At 41.8% G+C, this 24,940-nt stretch overlaps 1 protein-coding gene across 4 annotated transcripts in view; it reads right to left on the bottom strand.

Annotated features, from left to right (window-relative positions):
- LOC117514605 (transcription factor HIVEP3) overlaps positions 1-24,940 on the bottom strand; it is a 145,094-nt gene that overhangs the window by 33,266 nt on the left and 86,888 nt on the right. Inside the window, exons 2-3 of one of the 4 annotated variants that reach the window (XM_034175140.1) lie at positions 19,382-19,493; positions 1,338-1,422 (exon numbers count right to left, since the gene is read on the bottom strand). The gene's annotated coding sequence lies outside the window, so the exon portion shown is untranslated. Of the gene's footprint in view, positions 1-1,337; positions 1,423-15,006; positions 15,123-19,381; positions 19,494-24,940 lie in introns of those variants that run through there. The other 3 variants (XM_034175141.1, XM_034175143.1, XM_034175142.1) reach the window with 3 other exon arrangements.

Genomic DNA, 24,940 nt, shown 5'->3' with positions numbered 1-24,940 from the left:
GATGGCCACTTTTTGTTGGCCCCATGAGACTTGTGACCCAATGAAGATCACTTACCACTGCTTTCAAACAAAAATGGTTGCGTGTGCCCATTTGGTTTGTTTATACTTTGTTGCCACAGCCATCATTCAAATAATTATGTGACCCGAAGAGAACGGATCCAAAACCAAAAAGTCCATCTTTCGCCCATTTACTAATTTGTCTGTTGCAGATGCTACACATTCCTGGTTAGTATGCAAGCAACTTATAAGGTGTCTGTGCAGTTGTTTTGATCGACACGGTTCGATAATATTAGAACAGGGGTGTGGAGAGAGTGAAGAGGTGGAAAGAAGAATAGTGAGTCAGTGATCTAAACCCAGCAGAATACTGCAGCTCGAGGTGCCAGCAGTGGAAAGGAAGCACTGACAGTTTATTTTTAATGAGCCACACTTTTGCACTCCCCATATGTCTTAAAAAAAGGGAAAAAAAAAAGTGCACAGATAGCCTTCATTACAGCTGGTTTACAGCGGAAAAAGTAGGCGAATCACTCTTCCAACTTGACAGATTCTTGGCTCAATTTCCACGTTCCCCCACATCTGTTGAAGGGCTCATCGTGTGTTTAGTGTGTTTCTCAAAGCAGACCAACACATCTGATTTCAGCAGACCAACTATCAGCACGAAGCAATTAGGCAGCATAACAAACCAAATCAACTTCATTAAAATCCACTCCTCGCTTTTCATTTGCCCGTCTTTTGCAGTCTCAGCTGAGCAGGGACATGTAGAGCCTGGAAGACGATTTACATAGTGACAGCGTTTTCCCCGATTCGGGCCACAGAGTGTCATTAGGGTGCAGAGCTGCAAGTACAAGTGATCTCACATAAGAGTGATACATCACATCTCGTCTGAACAAGTGTTGTTCCTTGTGCTCAAGGAAAGTAAGGCGACAATAGAAAGTAGTCCAGAGAAGAGGATGTGCGAGAAATGAGGAAAATGTCTCCAAATGGGAAATTAATTGAGAACTCTAAGTGGGTGGAAACCAGGAGTCCAGGTGTGAGGACGCTATGCTTAGAAACTAGAGAGATGGAGTAGAATATTTTTACAAAATGATCTTCAGACCTTCACAGTCGAGAAATAAGTTGGTGGGGCCGTCGATATAATAGTTAAAATGGGTCGATTCAAAGGTTATCAAGTTTACGTTATTAACAGCACTAATCCACATTAAGTCAGCAGACATACGTCTAACAGTGAACACACAGTCCGTCTGCCATGAGAGCAACACCAACCCCGGGAGGCCACAGCCTCAAACCGCATGTGACACTTCTGACCAGCCAATCACGTGCTGCGTCCTGATGTGACCTACCCTGGTTATGCTCAGCTGATCCTCCGGCTGCCTGATGAGGGGTTTTCCTTCCTCATTATCATCATCATCACTGCAGAACGGTTACCTGCAATGTCAAAGCCGTACTTTAGCACAACCATGGCTGCACACATTTTTTTTCCTTACAGTGCATGACTCCCTACTTCACAACTGGATGTTATAATCTTCAAATACACCTTGCAGTATTGAATTCTGCTTTGAATCATTTGTGTAATGTTGATTTTGATGTCAAATTATAGCCAACTTACAAAACTATTTTCTGTGGGTCACCACTATAAAAGATAAGACTTACACTGTGTTGAGATTAACTTTTCAATGGAAAAATGTCGCTGATCTGTTACTGAAGTACAGTGAGGTGTGTTTATCATGTTAAAAGGTCAAAACAGGGATTTCAGGTCAATTTCATAAAGCGAGAGAAAAAAAAAATGCCATTTATAGTTGGAGAAAATACAAAGTTTGTGGTCTAAATGCATTTCAGGTTCAAGACCTGCTATCCCCAATGAGCAAAGTCAGTTTTACGATCAATTTCTTCACATGTACCAGACATACAAAGGAATCAAAAAGACATTTCTCACTATCCCACGGTGAGGAGGTAAAGTGCACAGGCACAACCGATAAAGACAAGACATTTCCTAACACTAAAGTAAACAATACAGTGCACAGACGACAGAAAGACAGAGCTAGATATCAGTCGTGAGTGGATGTCATTGTTTCTGGTGGTTACCAAGGAAACAAAACTTAGAAATAATGCGACACCAAAATTCAACCACACTTAATTAAAATAAAGTAATCCTTTACTAGCCCAGCAATGGGGAAATTTGCATTGTTACAGCAGCAATTATGCATTACAAAAAACAAACAAGTAAAGCCAAAAGGGCAGCAGAATCAATAGCAGTAAATAAGTAAGTCAAAACCAAAAGGGTCTGATTTGCTAAAGGTTAGTTTGTAAAATTGTGTGCAAACACCATCGCAAAAAAAAAAAAAAAAAAAAAAAAAAAAAAAAAAAAGGGTATAGCAATTTCCGAATGCTGTGTACCAAGGATTGATTCTTTCCAATGCGCAAAATAGTGCAGATTTGCCATTTAGCAAGTTTGTCTTCATACATATGCAATTTTGCGACTTTCATCTTTTAAAATGAGTTAATTTTCTTGTTGTGGCACAAAGCGCTGGTGTTCTCTGATTCAGGCTGAGAAACGCACAAACTACAGAGGGACTTGTTTTGAAATGCTACGTTTCTTCGGCATTTTCCAGAATCAGGACGCTTTATGTGAATAAGTTTTCGTCAGGCTGTGATGAATCCGATTGAAATGACTCAACAGGTAAGATTAAGACTTTATATTTACTCTATGTGAATGGTTTTCATTTTTTTTTTTTTTTTTTTTTACAGTCTGAACTGCTCGCATGAGGACTGCAGCTTTTAGTTGTTCAGCCAATCAGTGGATGTGTTTTTGACTTATGCGTAACTTCCAAGAAACGTGCATCAGCAATCACGTAACTTACCTACAACTTTTGGTCTGTGTACGAGGGACGTATTAACCACGCACTGCCATGTGTCAAAAAGTGAATGCCCAAAATTTTGCAATGTACTCACCGTATTACAATGTATATCAGCGTGCTTCAACATGTTCTTAACTTATACAAAACTTACCCATAACTTATCAGACATATGCTAACGTTTTTAAAATGGTTGGTATACGCTGGCTAAATCCTCAAGGTGTGACAGTAGGGTGGTTCTGAAAAACAAACCAACTTTTTCAAGGTGCTTCTTTATTTTCTGGTTCCTTTAAGGGTAAAAACAAATTGGGTGAAATTTCGTGAGATTTGAAAAATATTATCCACTGCCGCCCGAACCGTTTTTTGTGACGTGCAAGTGACAGTTATGGACTGGATACATGAGTTCATTAGCGGCAGATTTTGTTACATTTGCCTCAGGTTGCATATTGAGGCATTAAAATGTCTACATGGACTTCCTCATCAAGGACCCCTCAGAGTGGGAGGATGACCCATCATTCCAGTCGTCACAGCAGGTCCTGGAAAACATTGCTGCTGTCAATTTTGCTGAGCGAGGAGTTGCACTTATCCAGGATTACAATCAGATGCTAACAAAGGATGAACAGCAGCGCCAATACCTGCTGCAAGTTGTTGAGTGGCACGACATGGTAGGACGTCCTGTGCATGTCTGATAAGCTTCTGCGCATGAGACCTGACAGCAGTCACTAAAGTCTATGGTCAGAACCATGGACAGCTCCACGCGCAGTATGGACAGTAGCCACAGCCACCTACATATAGCATACACAAATTATTTTCTTTCCATATCACCCTCTCCAATTATGTAGACGTGAAGAGAATATATTAACACCGGAGTGACAGCGCTGTAAGTTTAAGGTAAGTAACGCTAAACATGGACTTCTGCCAAAGACTGTGTACCTCCCGTGACAAAAACAGTCTCTAGGCACATTCATTTTTGATTTAGTAAGTGCAAAAATAAATCGCTTGTTTTAACTGAAAATGTCATTTATTGAACACTCAACTGCAAGTGGTCCTGCGACAGGCTGGCATCTTGGCCAGGGTGTACCCTGCCTTATGCACTATGACTGCTGGGATAGGCTTCTTGTGACCTTGTGACCCTTAATTGAAGTAAGCAGGTATAGAAAATGAATTGATAACTGCAAGTGGCAGATTACTAATTAATGCACACAAATTCCTTGTGTACAGTGCAACTGGAAAGTATTCACAGCGCTTCACTTCTTCCACATTTTGTTATGTTACAGCCTTTTTCTAAATGGAGAAAATACATTTTCCCCTCAACTTTCTACTCACAACACCCCATAATGACAACATGAATAAAGTTTTTTTATTTTTGCAAATGTATTAAAACACACACACACACACACACACACACACACACACACACACACACACACACACACACACACACACACACACACACACACACACACAAGTATTCACACCTTTTGCACCGTACTTCATTGATACAACTTTGGCAGCAATTACAGCCTGAAGTTTTCTTGAATATGATGCCACAAGTTTGGTGCACCTATCATTGGGAAGTTTTACCCATTCCTCTTTGCAGCACCACTCAAGCTCCATCAGCTTGGATGGGAAGCGTCGGTGTACAGCCATTTTCAGATCTCTATAGAGATGTTCAATCAGATTGAGGTCTGGGCTCTGGCTGGGCCACTCAAGGACATTCACTGAGTTGTTCTGAAGCCACTCCTTTGATAACCTGGCTGTGTGCTTAAGGTCATTGTCCTGCTGAAAGATGAACTGACACCACAGTCTGAGGTCAAGAGCGCTCTGGAGCAGGTTTTCATCCAGGATGTCTCAATACATTGCTGCATTCACCTTTCCCTCGATCCTCTCTCAGTTCCTGCTGCTGAAAAACATCATTGGTTTCACAGCATGATGCTGCCACCACCATGCTTCACTGTAGGGACGGTGTCTGGTTTCCTCCAAACATAGTGCCTGGCATTCACGCCAAAGAGATCAATCTTTGTCACATCGCACCAGAGAAGTTTGTTGCTCGTGGTCTGAGAGTCCTTCAGGTGCCTTTTGGCAAACTCTAGGCGGGCTGCCATGTGCCTTTTACTAAGGAGTGGCTTCTGTCTGGTCACTCTACCATACAGGCCTGATTGGTGGATTGCTGCAGAAATGTTTGTCCTTCTGGAAGTTTCTCCTCTCTCTTCAGAGGAATGCTAGACCTCTGACAGCCTGAGTAATCATCGGGTTCTTGGTCATCTCCCTAACTAAGGCCTTCTCCCCCAATCACTCAGTTTAGATGGGCGGCGAGCTCTCGAAAGAGTCCTGGTGGAGCTGAACTTGCTCCATTTAAGGGGGTGATGAAGGCCACTGCACTCATTGGGACCTTCAAAGCAGCAGAAATGTTTCTGTTCCCTTCCCCAGATTTGTGCCTGGAGACAATGATGTCTTGGAGGTCTATAGACAATTCCTTTGACTTCATGCTTGGTTTGTGCTCTGACATACACTGTCAACTGTGGGACCTTATATGTAGATAGGTGTGTGTCTTTCCAAATCAAGTCAAATCAACTGAATTTATCCCAGGTGGACTCCAATTAAGCTGTAGAAACATTTCAAGGCTGATCAGTGGAAAGAGGATGCACCTGAGCTCAATTCTGAGCTTCATGGCAAAGGCTGTGAATACTTACGTAGATGCGATTTCTTAATTTTTTTTATTTTTAATAAATGTGAACAAAATCTCAAAACATATTCACATTGTTATTATGGTGTATTGCGTGTATAATTTTGAGGATAAAAAAGTTACTTCATCCATTTTGGAATAAGGCTGTGACATAAGCGCTGTGCATCCTTTCTGGTTGCACTATACATACTGCCATTTATGCTGTGTTACCACCTGGTGTCACTTGTAAGATTAATCAAAACACTTTCCACCCCAACAAAAGTTTGTAATACATGCAAGTTCGCCCTTTTTTGGGATCAATTAGATAAGTGGAATATAGTACACTGGCTGTAAAAATCATACATTTTTAATCAGTTTCTGAATCTGTTCTTTCATTAGACAAGTTGATATGTAGGTTGCACAAAATAGAAATCAGTTGCTCAGCTGCAAATTTGAAACTGTTATCTGAAATTATAGATACACAAACATTTCCAAGTCACTGAATATGTTTTTGACGTCAAAATTAAATCACTAAGAAAGACGAAGGTACTGTAGGGTAAACCTGCCTGTAGTAGGCAGATCATTTCGGTAAACAAGTGAGATAAGCCAGTAGGACCCCGAGACAACTGTGAAGGAGTTATAGGCTTCTGTGGCTGTGATTAGAGAAACTGCATAGTGCAACATTTGTCTTTTGCATCTCCAGTTATGCACTTTCATGGCACAGAGAAGGATTTCCTTAATAAAAATTTTAAAAATGAAATGTCAATTACAATTTGACAGAAGACACTAGGGAAAACCTCAGCCTAGATCTGATCAGCTTTCTTGAATTTAAATCCCTTTGTATCAATAAAACAGATTCTGCAGAGACTTTCAAGTCCAGACTTTAGACGCATTTATTTTCCCTTTCGTATGGCTAGCATACTGATGTAGTATGTTACTATGCTTTTTACTCTTAAATTCATTTTATTAGGAAACGGAGCGGCCCGGTGCCTCAACTTCATCTAAAGTCTGGGTCTTTTTAGTGAAGCTTAGGTCTAGTGGTCGGCAATCACCTTAGTATTTCTTCTGTTTTTCTTGTTGCTTAATGCTGACTAATTATTCTGTATTTGTTGTCTTTCCGATGCCTGATTCTGTTTTGTCTCTCTGAGGTGCAGCTCCATCCAGAGATGGGTGTGGTGTTGACTTCGGCAACCATCCTGTCCTGTGCACCGGCAAAAATTCCTGTATATTTGTTTTGTAAATTGTTTTGTCAATTGTGTTGGTAGCATGGCCCAAGCAGAGGGTAACCCCTTTGAATCTGGTCTGCTTGAGGTTTCTTCCTCAAATCAGAAGTTTTTCTTACCATTGTCCCCTGTGTACTTGCTCTAGGGGTTGGTAGGTTAGACCTTACTTGGCGCTATACAAGGTCTGTTAGAAAAGTAATGGACATTTTTTATTTTATGCAAAAAATATATGGATTTGATTCATATGTTTTTACGTCAGCCAAGCTTGAACCTTCCTGCGCATGCGTGAGTTTTTCACGCCTGTCGGTTGCGTCATTCGCCTGTGGGAAGGCTTTGAGTGAGCACTGGTCCACCCCTCTCGTCGTTTTTTCATTGCGAGGAAATGGCGGAATGATTTGGGCTTTGTTCCATCAGACTTTTTTCAGAAACTGTTAGACAGGCAGCTGGAAACCTTTCGGAAAATTCATTTGGCTTTCGGTGAAAATTTTTTTGGGCTTCACAGAGATTAAGGAGTGTTACTACAGCTTTAAGGACGCCCCACAATGGCGCACTGCGCTCCGAGCCGCGATCGACAGGCAGAAACGACCATTTCATTTCTAAACAGATGGCTGTATGGCTCCGGGACAATCGTGTGCAATTTCTCTGGTTATCACAACAGCTAGACATCAGCCATTTTCCGGCAGATTTCACTTTTAACAAGAGATTTTGTCATGGAAAGCCGCGCGGAGGCTTCGCGCGTCATGACGGAGCCGCTGATTGAGCAAGACAAAGAACACCTCTGTTTTGGAGTGTCAGAGGACAAGTTGGGACATGCCTATCTCGGCTTTCAGTGGCTTACCAGTCGAGTGAGTATAAGAGAAATTGTGGAGAGCTGGGCATGTCCCCATTGTGGGCCGTCCTTAAAGCGGTAGTAACACTCAGTCTCTGAAGCCCAAAAAATTTTCACCGAAAGCCAAATGAATTTTCCAAATGGTTTCCAGCTGCCTGTCTCTAACGCCCCTTTCACACCGGGGCTGCTCCCAGTTGCTCCCTGTGGCGTCATGATGATGCAGGAATTTCTGCGTCAGGTGCGCGCAGCAGGGGGCAGAGAGGAGGTGAGAATGCAGCCTGCAGGTTCTCTGCACAGAGAAGTCAGAGTGCACAGTCTGTCTGCAGCCAAACTGTGCACTCTGACTTCTCTTCTGCTTGTTGTGCTGAGCTGCAGGGCTGCGCTCTGAGTTCTGTTATAGTTTATCTTTCCTCCCTTGACCGCAAGATGCGCACGCACGCGCACGGACCGTCCTGTGGAGATTGTTGGAGTTCTACTTGATGCTGACATGTCCTGGACTTATGTCCTTTTTTAACTGTGATGAGAGATTGAGGAGTGAAAGGAACTAACTGCCTGCAGACAATTTTTTTTTCTTTTCTTTGCTCCTTTGACCACGAGATGCGCGCGTGCGAGCGAACCGCCAAGCAATGCGGAGATGTCTGGAGTTCTACTTGATGTTGACATGTCCTGTCTCAGGACTTATGTCCTTTTTTGTCTTTTTTTTTTTTTTTAACTGTGATGTGAGAGTTTGAGCAGAGAACAAGGACATAATGCCTGAAGCCAGACTTTTTTTTTTCTTTTAATTGTTCACATGTGCGCGCGTGAACAAATGTCCATGAGTGGACTCGAGATGTCCGGACTTTTTACTGGATATTTCTGGCAATCAGTCTGCATTTTTTTTTTTTTTCTCAGCGTGTAGTTTTTACTGCATTGAGTACACGGTATAAAAACAATCCTGTGTGATTTATACTGCGGGAACAACGGAACACAGCAGGAATCATAAATTGGCTCAGAGTCACGCCGGGTAACGCCTCTTTGCCCTGGCTTGCGCTGGAACCACTTCCTTTCTGCGTCGAGCACAGGACTCAAAAAAATTTAAACAGGTTTAATTTTTCGGCGCCCGACTTGCTTCCTCCTTTGCGGCCTTGCGCTGTTGTGGCGCCGAGCTGCATCGTCTGGGCACTGAGTTGCTTCCACGCGGCGTCGTCATAATGACGCATGGCGCAACCGGGAGCAACCGGGAGCAGCCCCGGTGTGAAAGGGGCTTAACAGTTTCTGAAAAAATTCTGATGGAACAAAGCCCAAATCATTCCGCCATTTCCCTGTCAATAAAAATCCAACGAGGGGGGTGGACCAGTGCTCACTCAAAGCCTGCCCACAGGCGAATGACGCAACCGACAGGCGTGAAAAAACTCACGCATGCGCACGAAGGTTCAAGCTTGGCTGACGTAAAAACATATGAATCAAATCCATATATTTTTTGCATAAAATAAAAAGGTCCGTTACTTTTCTAACAGACCTCGTATAAATGAAAATAAATTGTAAATTGTTAAACTGCTTAAATAAAGCTGAAAGCATGCACTACAAGCACATCTTGTTTCATTTCAATGCCATTGTGTTGCTGTATAGAGGGGAAAATGTTTAAAAAGTTTGTTACTGTCCAAATATTAATGGACCTGCTTGTGTGCACAGCTTGAGTTTTGTCTATACGTGACGACAAGTGGCATAAGGCTGCTCTCATGTTCTTTTGATTTGAGGTGTCTTATTAATACAAAAAGATAGTATGAGTAGCTCACTGCAGAAAAAAACCCCAAAAGCATTGTTGCTCACATCAAATATGTGAGCAGTTCTACAGCAATTCGTCCATTGGTTGCACGGCACAGACAGCGCTTTGTTGTGTGAATGAGTTTGGTGTCAGTGCCTGAAATGTGATTAACAAGTGGTCCACAGAGAGAAGATGACAGACTGTGTGCAGAGATGATGTGCTCGTGCACGTAAATGCAAAGTGGCATCGTCAGCAGAACCAGTCAGCAGAACCAGGCACAGATACAGGTACCCAGGGGAGCACAGAGACCCGTGCACGCTGTCACATATCTTCAATCATCTCCGCTATGTAAATCTACCAAGTCTAATATTTAAACAAGTTTAAGAACCTCTATAACTCTCAACTCATGACCAAAAGCATCAAGCATAGAGTTTGTCTTCATTTTCTTCTCAAAATCAAGATGCATTTATGCAGCTGTAACGATTAATAAACGTGGAGTAAGTATTAAATTAGTTTGTGCTCTGAGAAGAGATAAAGTCTTTAGTGCTTTAAAAAAATAAATACATAAAAATCCATAAATAAAAATTCTGCTTTCATACCCCCTCGTCTCGCACACACCCTTCTGTCTCACCCCTTTCCTCTCACTCACTGGTGGTAGCCTGGTGCAGGTTCCCATGGAAACCAGGCTACTCTGAGCAATGGCAGATGGGAGCTGGAGGTCTAAATTTATCTTCCAGCATCCTCTCACAGTACAGACGAATGTTGGTAGCAGGAAGTACAGGATGGCAAATGCACATAACTGACATGCAATTATGACCTTTGACATCTGACCCTTTTCAGTGATGACAAGTTGACACAATAAATACACAGTTGCAAAAGTCATAATGTGAATGTATCTTTACAATTTAAATTTTCATTAGTAAAATTACTTAAGGAACAACTCAAACTTTTTCTACTTTCTAAGATATGAAGATTTGCCACGTTTCTCCGATTTATGACAAAGATACAACTTCAGGAGAATATAATAGAAATTTTGAAATACCTGTATGCACTCTGTTAAACGTCCTGGGTGCATGCAATAGTTTGTGTGCATGTGCTTGCATGCATGCTGTACACCAGGGGTGAGTAACCTGTTCCAGAACAAGAGGGTGCAGGTTCTCTTTGCAGCCACTGATTCCACCAGGTGATTTCACTGATTAACTGATTCCATCTGCTCAAAGTAATATTAAAACAGTGAAATCACATGGTGGAGTCAGTGGCTGCAAAGAAAACCTGCACCCTCTTGGCCCTTTCTGGAACAAGTTGCCCACCCCTGCTGTACACCGTACGGCCTTACGGTATGTACGGACATGCGCACTGCATGCAAGGGAAGCAACAGACTCGAAACTAATGTTTTTCTGCATGCGGTAGCTGCTACACAATTACATAAAATAGCTCCGTGCAAAAATTGTTATTTGGCAGCATTCAAAGTAAAAGTCCTGAAAGAAGCAGAAGAGAAGGGGAGCACCATACTGCATGGATTTTCCAAATTCATAGGAAATGCATCCGGAGTGGTGTAGGAACAAGGATGCGTTTGCAACCCTGACCAAAATAGCTGTCTGGTATGAGAAGGAAAATGCTTTGAGGACACTGATGAAGACCTGATAAAATAGTTCCACGAAAGGAGAACGGCAGGCATCTGCGTGACAAAGAGTCTCAAATATGAGGTACTACAGCTGTAGTGGCAATGAGGCAGGATTATTTCATTTGCATTTTACTCTTCTCTCAGGAATTCATAATTTCACTACATACAATTTGCTGAAAAAAGTAAAGGGGAGCACTTAATAGGGTGGGGCCTTTAATGGAGTAAATACAGTAATGTGCATAGGACTGCGCAAAAATATTTAGAAAATTACAAATCAAATTCTGATTTTCTTTCTCATTAAATGATATAAAATATTAGGGAGGTGATGGTCTAGTGATTAAGCATTGGGCTTGAGACCAGAGGATCCTTGGTTCAAATTCCAGTCTGACCGGGAAATCGCTAAGGGCCCTTGGGCAAGGTCCTTAATCCCCTAGTTGCTCCCAGTGTGTAATGAGCGCCTTGTATGGCAACATCCTGACATTGGGGTGATTGTGAGGCATCACAGAAAGTGCTTTGAGCATCTGATGCAGATGGAAAAGCGCTATATAAATGCAGCCCATTTACCATTTAATAAGCATAACTCCCCCCCAAAAAGGACAAGAAAACAATGAAAATGAACTGATTTCTTTTATTTCCCAATATCTGACAACAGAAACATTATTTCTCATGATCACATTCAATAATAACTTCACTATAATTGCAGGTCCCTGATAAAAAAAAAGTCAATTCATCACCTAAAGATGAAATCCAATCCATCCATCCATCCATTTTCTGAACCTGCTTATTTCACTTAAAGGTCATCGGGTAGAGCCTAGACAGAGTGTCAGCCTATCGCAAGGATGACAGGTATACACAGACATACTCATTCACACTGCCACCTTCGATCAATTTAGTCACTAATTTACCTAAACCACGACTTTAGGAATGAGAGGAACCCGAACACCCGGAGGGAACCCACAGAAACATGGGGAGAAAGTGCACACTCCACACAGACAGAACCAGGGCCTGGTTTCATAAAGCAGTCTAATCTTATTTTAGTTAACAAAACTTCATTGTTCTACCTCAAAAATGATGGCTATCATGTACCAACACTTGATGGAGCAGGAAGGAAGGAGAGACTTGTGGAGGGAGCGGCTGTTCTGGGACGGGAATAATTCACTGGAGATGTTTATGGACGCCGAGGCCGGGAGCACTTCTGTGGTGCGTCAGACTCGCCCCTGTTTGTAGCAGACAACCAACCCAGAAGGAAACAAAATTCTTGAGCATTGGAAGTGTCTCTTGGCAACGGCACTAGCGAGGCCGCTTATGCCCGTAAAAATCGTCAACCAATGTTAAATGCTAATATACAAGTTTAGCCATCGATGTGAAACAGAGATTAGACAGGTAAGGTTGGGCAACTAACCTTAGTCGACTAAGTTTAGTAGACTAAAAGATTAGACTCCTTTATAAAATCGAGCCCTGGTGACAAGCAAACCTGGAACCTTCTCACGATAAGGCAACAGAGCTAACCACTGTTAGCACTGTTGTCTGCAACTGCAATTCTGTGACCTTGTGTCTATTCACTCAAAGTGAATAGACAAGTTCCTTTCCAGTTTGTTAACACAATAACTCAAGTACCATAAACAGTTCTACCTTATAACTCACCAAGGCATATAATAAAAGACAAAAGCATTAAAATCAACTGGGAAAAATATACAAATACAACCTCTGGCAAAAATTATGTAATCACCGGCCTCGGAGGATGTTCATTCAGTTGTTTAATTTTGTAGAAAAAAGCAGATCACAGACATGACACAAAACTAAAGTAATTTCAAATGGCAACTTTTTGGCTTTAAAACTATAAGAAATCAAGAAAAATTGTGGCAGTCAGTAACGGTTACTTTTTTAGACCAAGCAGAGGGAAAAAAATATGGACTCACTCAATTCTGAGGAATAAATTATGGAATCACCCTGTAAATTTTCATCCCCAAAACTAACACCTGCATCAAATCAGATCTGCTCATTAATCTGCATCTAAAAAGGAGTGATCACACCTTGGAGAGCTGTTGCACCAAGTGGACTGACATGAATCATGGCTCCAACACGAGAGATGTCAACTAAAACAAAGGAGACGATTATCAAACTCTTAAGAGGGTAAATCATCATGCAATGTTGCAAAAGATGTTGGTTGTTCACAGTCAGCTGTGTCTAAACTCTGGACCAAATACAAACATGGGAAGGTTGTTAAAGGAAAACATACTGGTAGACCAAGGAAGACAAAGCGTCAAGACAGAAAACTTAAAGCAATATGTCTCAAAAATCAAAAATGCACAACAAAACAAATGAGGAACGAATGGGAGGAAACTGGAGTCAACGTCTGTGACTGAACTGTAAGAAACCACCTAAAGGAAATGGGATTTACATACAGAAAAGCTAAACGAAAGCCATCATTAACACCTAAACAGAAAAAACAAGGTTACAATGGGCTAAAGAAAAGCAATCGTGGACTGTGGATGACTGGATGAAAGTCATATTCAGTGATGAATCTCGAATCTGCATTGGGCAAGGTGATGATGCTGGAACTTTTGTTTGGTGCCGTTCCAATGAGGTTTATAAAGATGACTGCCTGAAGAGAACATGTAAATTTCCACAGTCATTGATGATATGGGGCTGCATGTCAGGTAAAGGCACTGGGGAGATGGCTGTCATTACATCATTAATAAATGCACATGTTTATGTTGATATTTTGGACATTTTTCTTATCCCATCAATTGAAAGGATGTTTGGGGATGATGAAATCATTTTTCAGGATGATAATGGATCTTACCATAGAGCAAAAACTGAAAACATTCCTTACAAAAAAGACACATAGGGTCAATGTCATGGCCCTCTGGGTCAATGTCATGGCCCTCTGCTTGGTCTAAAAAAGTAACCGTTACTGACGGCCACAATTTTTTTTCCTGATTTCTTATAGTGTTTCTTAAAGCCAGAAAGTTGCCATTTGAAATGACTTTAGTTTTGTGTCATGTCTGTGATCTGCTTTTTTTCCTACAAAATTAAACAACTGAATGAACATCCTCTGAGGCCGCTGATTCCATAATTTTTGCCAGGGGTTGTAAATGTATCCAAAGCACAACCCTTCCTTCTCTCTTAAATGTGTGGTTCTGAAATTATACATTCAGCTTGATGAGTTTTACTGTCACTTTCTTACATCTCCAAAGCCCAGGTCTAGTGCCCACCAAGGCTTGTTTATGTACATTATCTGAAATAAACTGAAGTCTGTTCTTCCAGCCGACTTTCAAACGCTACAGCCTGCAAAAATTGACAACAGCTGATAAGTTTCAATTGAACTTCAGAGGCAAGAGGTTGGATGAGAACAGATGATGGAACTTCATTTCTCTTAAAAAAAAAAAAAAAAAGAGAAAAAAGTTCCTACTTTACTACACTACATAGTGTTTTTGTGCCATAAAATGGACACATTTTCATTCTTTCAGCCACAGAAGATTTATCACCAAGAGCAGCCATATTTGTTTTTGCTGTTGGGGTGTCCAATGACATCGTTCGAGATTGTTTCCTTACTCCCTGCGTAGGCAGACAACCACCCAGGGTAGTTTTCAACAAAGTATCAATTTTTCATTTCAATTATTAAAAATATACACTCAATTCAATAGATTAGTATACACATTAGTGCAATTGGTGTCAGTCTTTTTTCACCAAATGTGGATCAACACATTGGAGCGCATTGCTACTAAATAGCATCAACACCAACAATTTCAAATACTATACAGTTCTTTGATGAACTGCATAATGAAACAACAGATTAATGGCTAATGAAAATATATTAAAAGTAAAAGGGAAATGGAATGCCCACCTCCACCACAAAAAAAAAGAAAAAAAAAAAGAGCCGCATATCAAACTTTTTAAACAAAATTTTTGACAGTAATGCTAAACAGTCAAACTATTGGGTCAAAAGCAGCAGGAGGAGAGCGCCAGAGCCAGTGAAACCCCCAGGAGCCCAAGACTCACTGAGGATATCATTGCTGTCAGGAGGCGCCGCACACTAACAAGGAAACAGTCTTGAAACACCACATACCAGTGAAGTCTCTCACTCACTCTCAGCTCTGTGCGAGATGCATCAGGATCAGAGGACCTCTTAAGGCAGGACGCAGACAAGGATTTCACAGGGCTTTGATAAGATGAGCAGTTCACACTAGATCCAATGCTCACTCTGACTAAACACGAACCTGTGAATTGCAGGTTGATGCTGGGTTTTAAATCAAAGCAAGTAAACAAATCGACAGCAGGAGAAGACCCCTGGCAGTGGAAAATGTGGACTGGTGGTGACGTGACCGACTGCAAATGTTAACCAACTACAGTGCTGCCTAAAAATGACAGGCTTTACAGGAAACGCCACCATTTTATTTGTGGCAATAGCATTAGTGAATCAAAAGATTTTTTTTTGAGGTGATTGTCTAGTGGTTAAGCGTTGGGCTTCAGGCCAGAGGATCCTCTGTTAAAATCCCAGCCTGACCGGAAAATCACTAAGGACCCTTGGGCAAGGTCCTTAATCCCCAAGTTGCTCCCAGTGTGTAGTGAGTGCCTTGCATGGCAGCACCCTGACATAGGTGTGTGAGTGTGTTTGTGTGAATGGGTGAATGTGAGGCATAATTAAAAAGCGCTATATAAATGCAGTTTATTTACTTTTTTGTTTTTTTTTTACACAGCAAGGGAATTCTTACTACCTTTAGTTAAACCCTTGAGTTGGAATTCCTGCTCAATGCCCTGAATTCCTGCTCAATGCCAGGTATGATTTTTCAGAGATTTCCACATAAATCTTTTACTGTAAAGGAGTCATATGAGCGGGTCATAAAAATAACATACTACTGTATTTTGCAGACTGGATGCAAGCCACAAAAACAAGAACAAAATCTGAATGAGGAGGGCATACTGGGTTTTAGAAATGAGCCAAATTTATAAATCATGCTCTGAAACTGAAAGAACACATGCTTTAATAAAGATGGGGAATAACCTTCACACTGCTCAGCACTCTACTTGTTTGTGCACTCTGGGACAGTTGGACATGTAATGAGGATGACAGATTAAGATGAGGCTAGCAATAATAAAAAAAAAGTTTATTTACATATACTGAGGTAAACATGCACAGTAAGCTTCGCTATAACATTTTCGATTGTTCAGTGGTGACAAAAGTTCTTTGTGCCTTGTACAGTAACAGTTAGCCTGTTAGCTTCTAGTGGCATTATAAATGTTCCAATTAAATTAATTTTGCTTCTTGTTGCATGAGGCAGTAGCACATTTGTCTTTATCCTTCTTTCTGCTGCTCCCATCAGGGGTTGCAACATTAGATCAACCATTTCCATCAAACCCTGTTTTCTGCCACACCGACCACTTGCCACCATTGTACTCCCTCAACACATCCATAAACCTCCTCTTTGGCCTCCCTCTTCTCCTCCTGCCTGGTGGCTCCATCCTCAGCATCCTTCTCCCAGTATATCCTGTGTCCCAAGCTCTATGCCGTTTTCAGAAATAAATGTGACTTACAGACAAATGAAACACATTCTCTCTCTTCATAATGCATTTTTGGACAGATGCAACTAAAGCCCCTTTCACACCGGGGCTGCTCCCAGTTGCTTCCTGTGGTCTCATGACGACGCAGGAATTTCTGCGTCAGGTGCGCGCAGCAGGGGCAGAGAGGAGGTGAGAACGCAGCCTGCAGATTCTCTGCACAGAGAAGTCAGAGTGCACAGTTTGGCTGCAGACAGACTGTGCACTGACTTCTCTTCTACTTGTTGCTGTGCTGAGCTGCAGGGCTGCGCTTTGAGTTCTGTTATAGTTTATCTTTGGAGATGTCTGGAGTTCTACTTGATGTTGACATGTCCTGTCTCAGGACTTATGTCCTTTTTTTAACTGTGATGTGAGAGTTTGAGCAGAGAACAAGGAACTAATGCCTGCAGCCAGACTTTTTTTTTCCCTTTTAATTGCTCACATGTGCGCGCATGAACAAACGTCCATGAGTGGACTAGAGATGTCCGGACGTTTTACTGGATATTTCTGGCAATCAGTCTGCATTTTTTTTCTGTGGTCTTTTTTTTCAGCATGTAGTTTTTACTGCATTGAGTACACGGTATAACAACAATCCTGCGTGATTTATACTGCAGGAACAATGGAACACAGCAGGAATCAAATTGGCTTTCGAGTCACGCCGGGTAACGCCTCTTTGCCCCGACTTGCGCTGGAACCGCTTCCTTTTTGCGTCAAGCACAGGACGCCAAAAAAATTAAACAGGTTTAATTTTTCGGCGCCCGACTTGCTTCCTCCTTTGCGCCCCTCACGCTGTTGTGGCGCCGAGCGGCATCGTCTCGGCACCGAGTTGCTTCCACGCGGTGTCGTCATAATGACGCACGGCGCAACCGGGAGCACCCCCGGTGTGAAAGGGGCTTAATGTTCCTGTATGACATTATCGTCCAGAAAATATGGTAAATTGGACAATATACATACATCAATTATTTAATTCATGGAATAACTTCATTTTGACAAGAACTTTACATTGAGTTTTATTCTTAATCATTACTGACAATTGTAGGCGTAAAGTCACATTTTTAGAATTTTGTTTTGCTTTGTTTTAGTTAAGATTTCATCAATGGAATTTACGTTTAGTTTGTCAAATTTTGTAGACACCATTTTATTTATGCATATGAGAATGTCAGATATCAAGTGTCAATGAGATTCATTCTTTGGAGACGTCATGTACAGAGATCATATCTCTAGCCGGGCGATGAATTGGGCATCTCATAGCCATTTTGGTTATAATATGATGCATATCGATTTTGTTAAAGGACAGTCGAATACATTGCACTATCTGTTTAATCTTTGAGGATGAGAATGTGTTATTGACTAACTTTTTTCATACATCATGAACAAATGAATGCCTAAAGTTTGTTAGAAAATGTGTAAGTTATTTTCTTAAGTGGCATTTATTTTCTGAGTAGATCTACAACATATACTGGAACTTTTATTGGTGCCCTGGTTAAATTTGACTTTTGACCCATTAACAAAATTGATAAAACAAATTTTTAATTCTTTAAACCCATTTTAAATCATTGAGAACATTTTGCCCAACATTACATCCTTTACCAACAAATACATCCAAAAGTGTGTTGCAGCATAACCTGCGCCCCAACCAACAGCCGTCTGACAACCTGTACTATCAAAATTATCTAAATGTTTAGCCGCGAGTTTGACAATAGACCACTGAAAATAGACTTCGCTTCTTCTTCACTGGTAAAAAAAAAAAAAAGTGCCGTCATTATGGACTTTCCCCCGATAGCTAAAAAAGAATGCTGAGGTACTGTAATAGCTGCCTTCCTAAACAGTGGTTTAAAAGTGTTTTTTTTTAAGCATTTACTGAGGTAAAGATGCACATGCACCTGTTGTCATTACAATTAAGTCATGAAATAAAAGGTAGTCGACATCGAGGAAATATTTTCACTGACAAAATTAACACTGCAAGGAATATATACACTTGTAAATATAAAAATGTATGAAACACAAAATTGCTACAATTCCAGATAAGATGGCGCCATCTTATCTGGCTGATCTGGTGGAACCTTACGTGCTGGCCTGGGCTTTGTGGTCACAGGATGCGGGACTTCTCTGTGTTCCCTGGGTGAAGAAGAAGTAAGCGGGTCAAAGAGCTTTCTTCATCATCATGCGCCCACCCTGTGGAACGCACTACCTACATCCATGAGGCAGTCGGAGACTGTGGCCATTTTTAAGTCAAGACTTAAAACCCTCTTTCTTATGAAGTTTTTATTTTTTAACTTTTATTCTTTTACTTCTGTTTTTAATTATGTATTTTTATTCATTTCTAAATATTTATTTAAGTTTTATATTGAATTGTTCTGTGTGAGGCGCCTTGAGATGGCTTTTGTTGTGATTTGGCGCTTTATAAGATGATTAAATTGAACTGACTCCTCTACACTGCCTCCTACAGATGCATATGGATGTCCATGAAACAAGCTAACTTTTTACTTCAAGCTTCAGAATTTCTCGATGCACCGTTAGAGTTATGTGACTTTGGGAATGTTTAACATGAAACTGTGACCACTTGTGACTGTAAAATGTAGGTTAAAAAAAAAAGTTTTGCATGACATGACCCTTTAACTTAACTCACTGACCCCAGTGACCTTAAATTGAGGTACTGAGATACTGCACACAGTATGAAACAGCAGCACTGTAATATGGACTCATTCAAGCGAGAAAAAAAGAAAAAGGAAACAGAAGAGTACAAATACCTCACAGAGCATAACTGAGGAGCAAAAATTAGGAGTGAAAGAAGTGCTCAAGAATGCAGAGTTTGAGTCAAAGTGAAACGCAAGGAGGGATTAAAATGAGAGGAAGACTGAGTCAGAGTGAGAGAGCGAGCGAGGGAGAGAGAGAGTTTAGATTACCTGACAGCAGAGTCTGGTCTTCCCCCTCAGAGACGCTTCACAGGCACTGTGAGACAATCAGGGAGAGCCGGAGAGTGACAGAGCGGATATGACTGTTTGAGTGGGTGTGTTGCTGCAAGAGAAGGATGGTGGGGGTGAGGCAAAAAACAGTGATGGAGAAAGGAAGATCCTAAACTAATATCTCCACTGTACACATGTAAGGGGAGAAGGAAGATGCTGGAAGTGACTCACACTCCTGCATCAGGAATAAAAACGAACTAGAACCACGGAATGGCGTCAGTTGTTCCAAAAACTCAGATCCAGTCAGCGACAGCGGCGGTGTGTGCAGCTTCTGTTTCCGGTTGTGATTAGCCGCTGTTGCTTTAACGCACTCGCCTTCAGTGTCAGTGGCACAGCGCCAGCAGTTAGCATCACAAACAGGTCTTACGTGGGGTTTCCCCCTGCAACGCACCATCCCAGAGGCGATCCCTCGCAATCATCTCCTCCTTATCTGTGAAGCCGTTTCTATTCTAAGAACAAACTGTGACGTACTCTTGACCCAGATGAACGTTTATGAAAATGCAGCTACACTTTTCTGAATCTGGAAGTGAATTCCAGTGTCTCCATCCATTCAAGCCCACCCCTGCATTACACAGAACTCGGGTTAGGCCCGTCAGCGCCGCAACGTGAGAGAGAACTGAATATGAATGAGAGGTCCTGCTGTTCCCGAGTACAGGAAGTGTGAGTCACACTCTAAAATAAACACGGTCACACAGCGACGAGCTGACACAGCCAACGAGAGGATGGCTGGGCTGCTGATCAGACGGCAGGCGGAGGGAGAGAGCATGGATCCTTACTGGCCAGCAACACGTGGTGTCCTGGCGGGACTTGCGGCCAGATGACAGGATGAGTCAAAAGGAGGAGTTGGGCCGCTGATCCCTCTCATTCCAGTTAGTTAACCAAACATAAACAGATAAAGCCAAGTTGGGATTTTAACAACTTCTCCTCTGCTTTGAATGGTGCCCATCCCCACTCATACAAAAACAAAAGTCTTACTTTAACACAGGTTTTAAAAGAGTGTATGGGGGTTTTTTTTGTTTGTTTTTTGTTTTCCCAAAGTGAAGGTAGGGGAGACTGGGGCAGTTGAAAAGAGAGCAGATAGAGGGGATAAGACAATCATGTGACCACCACAGCAAACACACATCTAAATGTGATGTGCAACTTTTATAAAAAGTATATTTGTTCTACTGGCAGAACAAAACAAAGCGGGAAGCTCTGACGTTCCCAAATGAGGCACACCTGGGCCTAGCTGCAGTTCCTCAACTGACCGCTTAAGCCTGGCTCCAAAATTGAGCAGATTCTCATGGCAGCCAATGATTAAATATAAAGCTTTAGAGCAGAAATAAAACATGTTTACAGTGTAGTACAAAAAAATGTAGCCTCTATGGCTAGTTCCTCCCTCTATGACAACTGTACAGGGAGTGAATTTTTAATAACTCTTTAGTTCAAGACATTTTAGAGGCAGAGCTGCTTTGAGTAACATCTAATGTTGCAGATTCAGAGACCGGTGGCTGCAGCTGCTAACTGTTATGGAGGACTCAGTCTGTTTTGAGCTTTTTATTCCAAATATCGTGTAATAATATGGCTTTCTGGGTAATTAATTCTCCTAGCGGCTCATCTAAGACACCAGTGCACCAGTATTTGCATCGACTGAACTGACTGGGATTTCATTTTGGATGAAAACTGGTAGCACTTTTAACTATCCGTTGCTTCATGATGTTTGGTCCAGTTAATCCATGATTACTGAGGAAATAAGTGGGCCATAATTTTTAATGCCCACACCAAAACAAAACAGTTACGCAAACCATGCCTCATCGCCACAAAACAAGATTCAATAAAAACACCTGAACCAAGGTTACCGGTAGATTAGCTGGTTCAGACCGAGAGAGGGGCATGTTCAGGCTTCATCTGTTCTGCCCAGGTTGCACAGGGTGTCAAAAATCCCAGTCTCATTCCAAAGTCTCATTTCACTTGTTAAGAGGTTTCAGCTTTTTCAAAGTATTGAGTATTGTGTTGAGGTGACACCATAGTTGTTTAAAGTAACTGATATTCTATTTGAAAGTGTGAAAAAAAAATGTAATTAAATGTGTGTGATGAACTAAATAAAATATTTTGAATGTATATATGTGTTATTTTATATTTTATTATTTATACATATATATTTTATATTTATTCATGAGACTGATTTTGTCCACTTTTGTAATAAGGGGTTGGGATTTTGTCCGCTGGGATTTTGTCATGGAACCGTGTCATCCAAATATGAGTCAATCATGACATAGGCAGATTCATTCACCCATTCATGCATACACATGCACACCGATGTTAGCATGTTGCCAAGCAAAACAACTGCACACTGGGAACTGGGAGGATCCTCTGGTCTCAAGTCCACTGTTTCAACATTTAGCCAATAGCCTCTCAGCAAAATTTACTGTTTATGGACATCTAAACTTGTGGTAGGTCTCATTATTACTCGCATACAAGATTTTTTAAAACAAGAATTATGAAAGGGAGTTTCCCTGGAACCTCGATTTCCCTGAGGGAGTCTTCCCAAGGGACTAAAAGTTTTATCTAATCTAATTCTCCCATCAGGTTTCAAACATTTTCCCTGTTCTTTGCTGCTCGTTTCATCTCTCACTTTATTTTCCTGCAGCCAGGAGGGGTGCAGTTCTGGACTTTGAGATTACCCGCGGGTCTGTGTGGCAGCTGTAGGAGGCGGTGCTGGCCTGATGCTGGGCGACTCTCCCAGGCCGAAGTTCCTGCTGGCCAAGGCACCGCATTGTCCGCCTGAATGTTCCCTTTGTAACCGTTTGCCACACACACCTTCTATACTGTACTTCCCTGTGAGGGACCTTCAGCCATCCTTCATCCCTTTGTCCTCTGTTCCTCAGACTTAGGGATTCTGACGGGGAGGTGGGGGCAGAGGCAGGGGAACAAAACTGTCACTGTGGGAATGATTGACAGGGAAGTTGCTCGGCACAGACGTAGCAATTAGCAAGGCTGGGCACTGGGCTTCAGAAGCGCAATCTGGTTAGAAGCTACAGAGAGTGACAAGGAGTCAACACCACCAGAAGCAGCACAAGAAAATAACTGAAGAGTGTGAGAAAGTCTTCAGTGCATAACAATAAAAGGAAACCATCAGCTCGCTGCTCGCTCCACATTATGCAAAGCTGTTCTTACTGACGGTAACTGGAAACAAGGACTCCCCTGTGACAGTCACATGACGCGACTTAACACATGTGACACACGAACCTACACAAGCAACACGCTGAGCAGAGGCAACACCTAAAACACAAACATCAAGGTGTACAAGAGGCTTTGTGTTGTTTTTATGCAGCCACAAACACTATAATTTGGGCAAAATGAGCAGTTTGCAAATTTACAGACACCCGTACAGACAGTATTTTTGGACTTTCACTGCATAAGTTGTAAATTCAGGCAGTAAAACCGGCAAAAGTGTGACTATTCAGAGAGTGTTCCCTCTGTTCTGAGGGCAGCGATATCCCCCCCCCCCATGTGTGGTCTTCCAGTAAACTGACCCCTCTCTTTAGATGACTGTGGTATTATGACAGAAATAAGATCCATTTAATTAGGGAGCCCAGCTAGTGCAGAAAAGCCACAATGACTCAGTACGGCACTACCTGTTTGCATTTATATGAGAGGAAACGGGCGTGGGGGTAGACACCAGATGTGTCAAGACGGGCCAAGTGCACGGTTTGTCGATGAAGAGAAGGATTTAGCCGTCAAACCAGCAGATCCAGTCTTCACTTAAATATCAGGAGAATTATGACTTCATTTTTCGCCCTCAGACTCGCAATAAAAACAGAAATACTGCATGTGGTGACTTTTCTCTTGGAATACAGCTGCAGCGTACTGAATGGATTAAAGTTAATTTGATAATGAACTTTCCTGGATGGTACAGTAGTGACACAAACTGTTGTTCAGCAGCTCAGTGTGCCCAAGGCCAAATGCATGGCTGAACATTTGTGTGACTACAAATGGAGTCACAGTTTTTCTTATTGTGGCAGGTTTTGGTACTGATAAGTCATTCAATTTTGGGGATGAGTCAACCCCACATATGGACTGAGGACTAATTTTCACCTTAATGATTCCATTAGCAGAGGGTTTCATTCTTGGGGGGAAAAAGCAGAATACACTGTAATGAGTAACTTTTGTGCATAAAATAATGTCTATCAGAACGTGACAACAAACTATGCAATTCTGGGTTACAAAAACTCCATAGCAACTCAGTCTCCAGCTCACCAACCCGTGCATGTCCACCTCCACCAAATCCATAAACTTCAACCTGCCTGGTGTCTCCATCCTCAGCATATGTCCAAACCATCTCAATCTCACAACTCTGTCTTTGTCTCCAAACCGTCCTACCTGTTGTGTTAGCAGCGTCTTCATCTACACCCCTTCCAACTCTGCTTCTTGTCTTTTTGTTAGTGCCACCTCCTCTAAGCCGTACAACACAGCTGGTCTCACGGAAGTCTCAAACTTTCACTTTTTGCTCTTGCGGTTGCCCCATCACATGTCACTCCTTCTCCACCCACACCAGCCTGAGTGCACTCTCTTCTTCACCTCTCTTTCACATTACACTGAACAGCTGACCACCAAATATTTAAACTCTTCTACCCTCACCAACTCTACTCCTTGCACCTGCAATAATCCACCCAATACATTTATTTAGCCTAGTCTTGTTCCAGTTGACTTTCATTCCCCTCCTCTCCAGAGCATATCTCCACCAGGCTCCTTGCAATCACAATGACACCTTCAAAAATAGTCCATGGAAACGCCTGTCTTATGAAATGGTCCATCATCACTGCAAACACAAAAAAGGGTTGGAGCTGATACTTGATGCACCACCTCCAATCAGCCTTCATTCCTACCACACGCATCCCCCCTCACCACTGTCACCTGTCATCATGGTTAACCTGCACCACCTTCACATACGTCTCTACCACTCCCAACATCTTCATACAATAGTACAACTTTTCTCTTGGTACAGAATCAAAAGCTATCACACACACACACACCAATCAGATGTGTATCTCAACCCATTCTAATTATTCTCTGTCATGTAATGTAGAAATGTAGACCTTATTTTGTAAAACTAGGCCTTCAATTAAATGTTTTTAAAAATTAAGCTACTTTGACCATTTTTCCATCTTAAGTAGTAAACACACATCACGTTACACAATGCGGATGTAATTAAACTCCAGCATATACACACACACACAATGAGGTTCAACACATAGCCCTAGTGGTGTTCAGAGTATGGATCTACAAAACTACACAAGCATAAAGGGTGAAATGCGAAAACTTGGGTTTGCACAAACACAAGGACACCACAACCAGAAAACGGCAGATTTGTTTTTTTTGTTTTGTTTTTTTTTTAAGTGCAACAAACTAGCCAGCTAATGGAGTCAAGTATGCCAGTCTCTAGTTAATGCCAATCGATACAAATTCTCAGCAGATCTGATATCTGAGCCTGTATGACACTAAAAGGACTGACCAACC

This window comes from Thalassophryne amazonica, chromosome 7 (genome assembly GCF_902500255.1).
Source record: "Thalassophryne amazonica chromosome 7, fThaAma1.1, whole genome shotgun sequence".
In the NCBI taxonomy this organism is placed as follows: domain Eukaryota; kingdom Metazoa; phylum Chordata; class Actinopteri; order Batrachoidiformes; family Batrachoididae; genus Thalassophryne; species Thalassophryne amazonica.
This window is presented reverse-complemented; position numbering and strand designations above follow the sequence as displayed.